Source organism: Orcinus orca, chromosome 16 (assembly GCF_937001465.1).
Source record: "Orcinus orca chromosome 16, mOrcOrc1.1, whole genome shotgun sequence".
Classification (NCBI taxonomy): domain Eukaryota; kingdom Metazoa; phylum Chordata; class Mammalia; order Artiodactyla; family Delphinidae; genus Orcinus; species Orcinus orca.
The window spans coordinates 71,747,843-71,756,433 of NC_064574.1; positions in this window are offsets into that span (position 1 = coordinate 71,747,843).

Below are 8,591 nucleotides of genomic sequence, written 5' to 3' on the forward strand. Positions count from 1 at the left end.
GCCTCCTTGCTGCTTTTCAATTATGTCAGGTCTACTCTCATCCTAGAGCCTTTGTGCTGCTGGCTGTTCTCACTGCCTGCAGTTTTCCTTAGATATCTGCTTGGCTAACTTGCTCACTTTCTTCAAGCCTTTTCTCAAAGGTCACCTTCTCGACAAGGGCTACCCGACTACTTTACTTAAAATTGCTATTCACGTCCCCCTCCACCACAGACACTCCTGATCCCCTTACCCTACTTTGCTTTTTATTTTTCTATAGTGCCCATCACCTTGTAACATACTACATAATTTATTTATTCATTAAGTCTACTGTTTACTGGCTGCCCCCTCACTAGAACATTAACTTCATGAGGGCAGGAATCTATGGCCACTAATGTATCCTAAGGACTCAGACAGTGCTTGGCACATAGAAGGCGCTACACACAAATTTGTTAAATAAATGAATTCTTCAAAGCTTATTTCAGATATCAGTTTCTTCACAAAGTTTTCCCCAGCTGTGAACAATCTCCACTTTTCCCCAAACATGAAATTAACTCCTCCCTTCTTTGGGCTACCTTTGTACCTGTACCACTGTTGCATTTTCCAGATAATATTATAGTTTGAAAAAAAAAATTATAGTTTGTAGTATGTCTATATCAGTGCAAGGTTCGGGACCCATCTAATTTATTTCTACATTCTTGTAGAATTATTATTTTTTATTTTTTAAAGGTTAGGAGAAGCATCTGAGGTGACAGCTAACCTGACAGCCCTGCTTCTTCTTTTTTCTTTTTAATTAATTAATTAATTAATTTATTTTTGACTGTGTTGGGTCTTCGTTTCTGTGTGAGGGCTTTCTCTAGTTGCGGCAAGCAGGGGCCACTCTTCATCGCGGTACACGGGCCTCTCACTGTCACGGCCTCTCTTGTTGTGGAGCACAGGCTCCAGACGCGCAGGCTCAGTTGTCGTGGCTCACGGGCCTAGTTGCTCTGCGGCATGTGGGATCCTCCCAGATCAGGGCTCGAACCCGTGTACCCTGCATTGGCAGGCAGACTCTCAACCACTGCGCCACCAGGGAAGCCCCTAGAATTATTATTATTGCCATCTCAGGGCCTGGCAATAATATATGTGTGTTATTTTGATGAATAAACTAATAAAGCCACACCAAGATCAAAAGTCTGGAAATACTCTGTTGGTGAGGTTGTGGGAAAATAGGCCCGCCCATAATGTTGATGGGAGTGTAAACTGACTGACTTACGCTCTCTGCAGGACAAAGTGAAAATATCTATCAAGCTGAACATAAATTTTGACCCAGAAATTCTACTTTTAGGAATTTATCACATTTACTCATTCAAGTATTCCAAGAAATATTACAAAGATATTCACTGAGGCATAGTTTATAATATTAAAAAAGAAACTTAATTGTCCCACCAGTAGGGCCTTATACAAATTATAGTATATCCATAATAGAATACTACTCTGAAGCTGCTATATGGGATGAGACATATCTATTTGTACAAACATGGAATAAGCTCCAAGATATATCAAGTGGAAAGAGTATAATGCAGGAAAACGTATAGTATGCCAATATGTGTGTTTCACAAAAGGGAGGACATTAGGTACACACGTGCTTGTATGTACACAGAATATCTGGGAAAGATAAACAAGAAACTCTGAACAGTGGCTGCCTCTAGAGAGGAGGACTGGAGTATTAGAGGTCAAGGTGAGGGGAAAACTTATTTTACACTGTATACTCTGTTACTGTTTGAACTTTTTATCATGTATATTACCCTTCCAATAATAATTTTAAATTTTTTAATGATAAAAGAAGCCTCAAAGGTGCATATTGGGCAAGGATGGATAAGGATTCAACCCTCCATTGCCTTAGGTGATTGATTGATAGAAAAATGTCACATCGTTTTTAGGACTTTCTGTCTTCAGTCTCTCTGTCTCTCTCTCAGTGAGAAAGGAGATAAGAATGGGACTGGAGACTTGGACTGGGAACTTGATCTTGCCACTGAGCCACTCCTTGAAAGATGGTGGCCATAGCTCACTGGACAGTATCCCAAGTATCTTGATTCAGGTGTTAAGATCCATATATTATGTGAGAGGCAGTCAGGGGTTCCCTGTAGTGGCTATATTCTGAGTAATCAGTCTCTTCTACAGTAAGGCCCAGACTGACATTATGAGCACAGGAAGGCTGTAATGAGCCCAAGAGCCAGCACTGGCCAGGGGGCTCTGGGCTGCAAAGGGGCTGGGGCTAGCTCCAGTCCTAGGGAAACTGTTTTGTCATGCAGGGAAACTGAGGCAGAAACCTTGGCCCATGAAGCAGAGGAAAAGGGAAAGGCAGGGGTTTGGTGGGCTTAAGGGTTCCCAGGGCTCACTTCAGGTAGTCAGAGGAAGGCTAAAGTCCCTGGGCTTTTTGGAGAACAGAGTGAATGAAGGATGTATGGTACGTGGAATGGCAGGGATACAGAAAGGGAAGTGAGTTAGTGGGGTATAAACCATCACTTAGCCTAAAGCCTTTTCTGTTCCTTCCCATCTTCACAGGCCAAAGCAGATATCATAGAATTGGGTCCCTTGCTCCTATGATTCCAGGGCTGGCAGAGTCCTTAAAGATATTTTAGCCAACGCCCTGAGTTATGCTAGAATCCTTCTAGGCTCAATTCATACACTCACAGAACTAGCAATGCCCTCAGAGACCACAGGACCTGGTATACAAGGCTCTTCTGCTTTCTTCTCAGGAGAAGCAGGCCTGGAAGGATTTTCCCCACAGCCTTTCTCTGCCAGGCTCAAGCCCCAGCTCCCAGTAAGAAGCCCATACCTGAGACAGCTCCACTTTCTTCTCCTCCAGAGCCAGCTTAAAGTCAGGAGACGGCACAACGCTGAGAAGCCCAGAAAGTCCCCCAGATTTCTCTGTGATCAGGCCAACTTCATTAAAATGAACTTTGTTCCCTGAGGATTCGATCATGGAGGTGTTATTGTTTGCTTGATCACAGTTCCTATGGCTACCAGCTGACAGTGAGAAGGGAACAGGTATACATCAGCATCTTCCTGTAAAATAGGGATCTGACCTCATTTATAGGCAAACAGGCAGCAGTCAACCTTGCAAATGGCACAGCATGAATAGAATCAAGAGAGTTCTGAATGATTTAAGTAGAAAAGAACATTACATGAAATAGTACATGTGAAAGTATGTGTTCTATCCCTGGTTCAGCTTACATCCTGAAGCTGTTAACCCTTCACAGCAGTATCAACCTTCATATCCAGAGGGGAGATCATCCAACTGAAAGGTTACAAACTGGCAGCCCTCAGGCCAAATAAAACCCATAAACCTAGTTTGTATGATTTCCTAGTGCTTAAAACTTGTTTTGGGAGATTGGGATTGACATATATACACTAATATGTATAAAATAGATAACTAATAACAACCTGCTGTATAAAAAAATTAAAATTCAAAAATTCAAAGAAGAAAAAAACTTGTTTTGAGTCAACTTTTAAAAACTCAGTATCTTTTCAGGACTTCCCTGGTGGTTCAGTGGTAAAGAATCCTCCTTCCAATGCAGGGAATGGGGGTTCGACCCCTGGTCAGGGAACTAAGATCCCACATGCCGCGGGGCAGCTAAGCCCACAGGCCACAACTGCTGAGCTCGCGCCTCAATGAGAGAACCTGTGTACCGCAAACTACAGAACCCACACGCTCTGGAGCCTACGTGCCACAACTAGAGAGAGAAAACCCACATGCCACAACTAGAGAGAAGCCCCAGCGCTACAACTAGAGAGAAACCCATGTGCCACAAAGAAATATCCCACACGCCTCAACGAAGATCCGCGTGCCGCAACTAAGACTGGATGCAGCCAAAAAAAAAAAAAAAAGAAAGAAAATAAATAAATTTTTTAAAAATTAGTATCTTTTCAGTGAAAAAAAAGTCCAATTTGCAGTGTCAATGCCCTCCTGTCAAAGGCTATCAAGAACAAACCTATAATTGAACAAAGTTGGGTGTACTGACTCATTGCAATGAGGGAGACCACACAATACGAGAAACTGGGAGGCATCTCAGTAAGAGATGTTGTAAATGACTTATTACAGGATTTGAGCTTATGTTAGGTTTCTGGGAAGGATTCAAGGAAAGGGGCTTTGTTCTGATTTGGATGCTGTGAGGAACTGGGGAATAGTTCTATGACTGGTATCGTAAAACTTTTTATCTAAGTGGTGGGAAGAAAGGAGCAAGATTAAAGCTATCACTGATAAAGAAAGTGAAGTAATTTATATTAGGCAGGATAGGGATACTTGGCATTTCTGTTGTTTGGATAATGTTCTTGTTTTTGACTGTGTTCAGACGTAATGACAGGGTGGTCTTGTTTTTATCTTGATCCATCACAGTGACAGAGTGGCCTTGTCTTTGTGATATTGGTGTTCTGTAAAATTGTTTATGTTTATCAAGAGAAAACAACAGTCTAGCTGTGAGTGTCATACTAGCTCCTATCAACACCAAGGCCTAGATGATAGTGCCAGGCCAGCTCCAGGCTGTCAGAGGATGCTTTCTCTTTCTCTGTCTCCCTCTTAGCCAAAGGCAGATGGAGTCAAGCCTCAGAACTTTAGCCTACTAGCCAGCTCTTCACCATTGCCAAGATTTTGTTCATCAGGAGACTGTCAAGAGAACATCTATAGTGAGCCTATGGTTAGTCTTTCCTTCTCCTTTTGTTGCAGAATGAGTTCTCAAATCCTCTGACATGATGATGGTTGCACAGTAGCATTTAAAATTCTGACCAGAATACATCAGCCAACTGCACCACAGGAAATTACCAGAAACTAAATAGTTATTAATCCTTGTAACAGATCCTGAAGACAGGGGCCTAGAGTATCAAATCCAGGCAATGAAAACATGTCCCAAAGTCCAGCTTGCCTTTTATAGCGATTCAAGTGACTTTTTTTTTTTTTTTTTTTTTTTTTTTAGCATAGTCACAGGCTGCTCAACTTGACCTGTATTTATACAGGTGCAGCAAGCAGTGTTTGCCAAAGCGTACATTTCCCCTTGGTTAATGAATTTAAGTTTAAACTAGTTGTTGGGCTTCTGAGTAGAAGTTGGCATTTATGATGTCTGCTGAGGTTAGAGGCAAGATTTGGATCACCTTTTCCAGTACTATTACCCCTCTCTGGGAAGTATAGCTCATACAGCATACATGATAGTGAAGCAGGTTATCCCTCCTGGGAGTTTTCCCGAATAGCCTGTTCTTGAACAGCCTGCCTCATTTTGGAGATTTCTGGAGAAGTGGTAATTTAAAATATCTGAAAGGCTCTTAACAATTACTCTGAATACACAGGATAAGTTAGAGTGCAGCAGACAGGTAAAAGCCTGATGTCTGCATAGGAAGTCGGACCCTACTGAGGCATAGGTTGTACTGGGAGTACCCAATTTTTGGACTCTTGAGGTGGACGGATTCCTTGAGTGGAGTTACATAGTGCTTGCAAACAGGCTGGAGTGTCTCAGAAGAGAATAGACTGACTATTAGAGCAAAGATAGCCCCAACCTTATATCCCATTCTTGAATGACCTAGGTTTTATGGGTAGGGTTATAACGACCTCAGCAGAAGCATTTCATTCAAGAACAAGTTTTTAAGACTGAACTTTGGAATTAATTATGTGAGAAAAACTTAAGACAAGAAAGGACTTGTAGAAGGACATCTACCTTCTGAAGTGTTTGAAGTTATTACAATTTTTGTCAGCAGGATTAGATGGGGAAGCAACGGTTCCAGGAATGAGTTAAATTCAGAGCAATACCTAAGGTCTGAGAAATACACACCGGCGTATTTTTTTTCCTTAAGCAGCGAAAGGAGACCACAGAGGGTCAAAGTAACAGGATGAAGATAGGGAAGACCATATTAAGATAACTTTTAATCAGTTAAAGAGGATGTTAAAGACAATAATAGGCAATATTACTAGGAGAACAAAGGGTATGGAAGAGGGCACTGAAGAAGCAAAAAATCTTGTTCTGCAGAAGCTATTCACATGTGCGGTTAGCACCTTTTTCCTTCATCTTGGACAGAAGCTGCCCACAGTCAGCAGCTTACAGAAAATGTCTAACAATCCTCAGTTTGAGGTCCCCCAATGGACCGGATGCCCAGTACTCTGGAGTAAGTGATGTACATCTTTTCACTTCGGAAATATGAACCGAAAGATCAACAGCTTGGAGTTTTATTGTATGTCAGTTATCTGTTAAAGGTTCTTTTTGTAGAGGCTCAAGGGCAGTTTTTTTCTGATTCTTTTCCTGAAGACCAAATCTCCAGGTTTCAGATCATGCAGAGCTGCTTAGGTGGGTGTTTTGGAAATGCAGCTTATATCTATTGGTGCTAAATCTGGAGGTATTATATGAATCCCTGAAGAAGTTAGTCATGTAAGTATAATGGGGTCAGTCTAGGATTGGAAGTGATTCCCAAATGCATGGAGCAGTTAACTCAGAAGGAGATAACCTGTGGGTCCTGGAGGGACCCACAATTGATCTTATTTTATCAAGAGCAATGGCAAAACTTTGGGTTTCTGAGAGTTTTGATAATTATGAGTTTTTTCATCCCTTTAGTTCTCTTTCTTTTTGCTGAAGATAGCGGATGATATGGACAGTGTATTTTCCAAGTAAAAGGTATAAAGAATTTTTTAAAAATAATGGTACCAGTGAAATATGTCTCTTTGTTACTAGAGAGGTAAATTGAGACCCCTTTCCCCAACGGTGGGAATTTTAAAATCAAGCAATTTTTTCTCTGCTAATATGTCCATAGCTCTCCAGCAAGAAAAAGTCTCAATCCACCCTGAGAATAAACAATAACTAGAACATACTTATAGTTTATTTGGAGGTGTTCACAGAGCCTCAAGGCTTTGGTTCTTGTCCATGTCCTACCTTTGCAGTCTTACCAGGAATATGTCACTGGCTGGTAAGATGTGCATTGGAAAATCCTCAGCAATACCCTTAAAGTTACCCCCCACCAATGTTGGTTCAATGTTGTCAATTTATCTCTACTATTCAGGCAATATCAAGAAGCATTCTTGCTAAACTCCATTTTTACTATGGCTACTTCCTTAGATAATAGAAAAACATCTACAAGTTTTTAATTTGCTGTCCATTTTCTACGGACTACCATAGATGTCAGGGAATCTCTCTTTCTTTCTTTTTGGATTAAAAAAATTTTTTGGAATATTAGATTCACAAGAAGTTGCAAAAATAGTATGAAAAGGGTACCATGTACCCAGTTTCTCCCAGTGGTAACACCTTACATAACTGTAGTACAGTATCAAAACCAGGAAATCGACATTGGTACAATCCACAGACCTTATTCAGATTTCATCAGTTTCATATACACTCATTGCATTTGTGTGTATATATACAGTTATATGCACACATGGAATTTTATCACATGTAGATTTGTGTAACCACTACCACAATCAAGATACAGAACTGTTCCATCACCACAGAGATACCTTGTGTTATCCCCTTATAGTCACACATCCCCTCTCCCCACCCCACCTCGCCCCAGCCTTGTCTTAACCTTTGGCAACCACCAATCCATTCTCCATGTCAATAACTGTGTAATTTCTAGGATGTTGTATAAACAGAGTCACACAGTATGGAACATTTTGAGATTGACTTTTTTTCACTCAGTATAACTCCCTTGAGGTCCAACTAATTTGTTGCATGTATCGATAGTTTGTTCCTTTTTATTGCTGAGTAGTATAGTAACCAAAAGCTGAGAAGCCTAACAGGAGACTGTGAGGCAACCCCAAAATTAACAACAGAAGAAAGCTGTTACCACTCCTGGAACTAGAGGAACAAAGGGCAGTGTTACCAGATCCCAGAGCCAGGGTCACCTGTAGAAGCCAGAACTGTGGCCAACCTTTCTGGTGGGAGCTGGACCCACGTGAGAGCTATTGCCATCATGGGGGATGATACTTAATGTGGATATGGGAGTTGGGGTGGAGGAGGGTGCTGGTAGAGAAATGCCCTGGCTTCTCCCTTCCCCCTGCTTTTCATTCTCCTTCCACGGACTTGCATTTGCTGAACCAACTGGAAGCCAGGTGACACGGCTGCCTGAGATAGGTAGCCTGCAGCGGTCACCTTGCCACAAAACTGAGCACATCAGGTTTTGACAGTTCCCTAACAAAGAAAAACAGCCATGGGCTTCTCCTTCTTCACGTTAGGAGGGTGGCTGGGTTTACAGAGTTGCAGTGATGGACAGTGATATGTAAAAGGAAACAATAATATTTCACAGGCAGATAGGCCACCAGCTGAGAAGTACTGAACATTATCTGTCAACAGAAGAGTCTTTAGAATGGGTAACCATTTTAGTTAGTAGAGACCTTAGAACCAAATCAAGGGAAAATTTCCCATACTCTGCTATTGTTGCTGTAGTTCTTAGATGAGGCATCTATGTCTTGGCTACTGGGTCTAATAAAAAACTGAAATAAGCAGTAGGCCTCCAATGATCCCCATGTAATTGACCAGTACCCCAAATGCTTGTTCACACTTTTCATGAACAAAAAGGGAAGGGGCAGGGCTTCCCTGGTGGCGCAGTGGTTGGGAGTCCGCCTGCCGATGCGGGGGACGCGGGTTCGTGCCCCGGTCTGGGAG